Source organism: Nomascus leucogenys, chromosome 13 (assembly GCF_006542625.1).
Source record: "Nomascus leucogenys isolate Asia chromosome 13, Asia_NLE_v1, whole genome shotgun sequence".
Classification (NCBI taxonomy): Eukaryota; Metazoa; Chordata; class Mammalia; order Primates; family Hylobatidae; genus Nomascus; species Nomascus leucogenys.
In genome coordinates, this window is record NC_044393.1 from 41,592,950 (window position 1) to 41,595,610 (window position 2,661).

Consider the following 2,661-nt stretch of genomic DNA (forward strand, 5'->3'; position numbering starts at 1 on the left):
GGCTTCACTCCCCAGCCAGGTAGTCACACCCATGACCCCTTTGTGAGGTCAGCCCAGGCCCTCTGATGCTGCTCAAGTGAAGGGCACCTCTGACCACTGGCCCTCAGAAGGCCATGGGCTCACCAAGGGCTGCCAGTTCACAGAAGTCCCTCACCTTTTTTCCACACCTGCTAACTTTCTAAACTTCTGTCCTCTGGACTGTGCTAGGTACACGTGACAGCACCTTGACGGCCATGACGTTCAGAGCCCCATTATGTGATGTCATGGCCCTAGAATCAGAAGGAACCATCAAAGAACCAGGCTAAAGGACTTTGGGACCAACAGGCCTTTGGGAATGTGCCCGGCCAGGAGCTAAGGGGCCACCAGCTGACAAGAGTTGCCACCAGACACGTCAGGTAGAAGGTGTCAGCTGGCAATGGCCATGCCAGCCTAAGCTACCTCTGTGGAGTGAACAATATAGCCCAGAAAAGCCAGCACAGATCCTTCCCACCTATCAGCCCTGTCTTCCTCCAACTTGACACATGTCCCAGGAAAGCATTCCTGATTCTGCTCACTTGGGACACAGTTCTCTCCCCTGTTTGTGATCTCAGGACCTGACACCTGTCTGCTCAAGCCAGGTTCCATAGAGGAGCAGAACTTCATCCTCCTCTGCATTTAGGGCCTGCCTCGGCGACAGTGGGGAGCTCCCAAGAACTCACAGGTTTGGAAATTAATATTTCTCTTTGCAAGATAAAATACAGATCAGCCCAAAGTACATCAGACCTGAGGTCCAATTCCAAACAGAAAGTCAGCCCTGAGAATCCCTGGGTTAAAGCTTCAAGTGTTTGAAACTGAATTGCACAATTGACTAGGGAGCCCTTTCTAAGCCGGTACAACACGCAGAGGCCAACAGTAAAGAATAATAAATCTGGCTATACATTTTGTATAGTGTGCATATGCGCACAAACACACACACCGTACACACACACCACAAAGACCAGAAAGGAAAGGGAACACACAATAAGTCATTTAGAACATATTTGGTAAAGGGCTAAATTCCGTTTTATGGAAACAGCTCTTTAAAAGCCAACAGAAAAAGACAATTTCCTCAGTCGTCTTGGCTCAAAATGAGCCAAGAATTCAAGCAGACAAGCTACCCAAAAGGAATCCATTTCCCCTCTTGGCCACACATCAGTTGTCTGAAAACAGTTGGCCTGTGGCGATGCCTCACTCCAACTGCCACGCTGATCCACACATCCAGTGTCCAAAGCAGAACACAAGTGTCCACGGGAGGTTGCACAACACAGAGCCGAGAGATGCCTGCGTCCTCCACTGAGCATTCCACAGGGGAAGGGGCCTGGTAAAAGGAAACGGACGGAGGCAGTGTTTGTTGAGCGCTGTGGTGGGTGTGGACCCACAAGCCCACAGGGCAACCAGAACTCTCATGGGCTCCTTCAGGGCTGGGGTGGGGCCTCTTAGAGGTCCCAGGGCCTGTGCACGGGCCCCCTTTGCATAGGGACAGGAGGCAGCCCTCCTCTCCTCTTGGCATAGCTCCTCCTCCCTCTCAATGTTCACATCACCAAACACGTTCTGTCTACGGTGGGGTCATCAGGACCACAGGCACTGGTTGCTCCAGGAGCTACTGCCTCATAGAAAGCATTTTACTTTGCTCATGACTCAGGATAATGAGGATTTTAGGAAGTGACCCAGCTAGGAAGGTCCCAGGAGGTGCAGGCCGGGAGTGGCTGGGACCGCCATCATCTACACCACGACTGGGCTCCCTGATAATGAGGAGGGGCTTTTATAATGGATTTATTCAGAGGTAATTCACACACTGTAGGATTCACCCATTTAAACATACAAGTCAATGACTTTAGTATATTCATAGAATTTTATATCCGAACCACAATAAATTTTACAACATTTTTGTTACCCTCAAAAGAAACCTCAAACTTTTTAGCCTTTATATGCCAATTTCTCCATCCCCTTTCAGCCCTAGGGAGCCACTAACGCGCTTTCTCCACAGATGTCCCTCTTCTAGGCATCGCACATAAACAGAATCGCTCTGTTCTATCTCCTGTGTCTGGTTCCTCTCACCTAGCATGTTTCCAAGGTTCCTCCAGGCTGTAGCATGTATCACTACTTCATTTATTTTTATTACAAATAATAACCTGTTGTATGCATATACCATATTTTATTTATCCACTCATTAATTAATGAGAAGTAGGGTTATTTTGGCTATTGTTTTGGCTTTTTGGCTGTTTTTAATAAATACTGTTACGATCATTCCTGTTCAGACTTTCATGTGGACATATGTTTGTCTATCTCTTGGGCATATACCTAAAAGTAGAATTAGTGGGTCATATAATAACTGTATGGTCAGCTTTTTGAGAAACTACCAAATGGTTTTCCTAAAGCAGTTGCACCATCTTGCATTCCCATCAGCAGTTTCTCTATATCCTTGCCAACACTTGTTACCTGTCTTTTTTATTATAGTCATGCTAGTGGGTGTGGAGTGAGACAAATGGTAAGAATTTGACAAGTGTGACACTGAAAATTTTAATTTTCACAATATCGAAGGGCTCTTACAGGAAATTTTTTTTTTTTTTTTTGAGACGGAGTTTTGCTCTTGTTGCCTAGGCTGGAGTGCAATGGCGCGATCTCAGCTCACCACAACCTGTG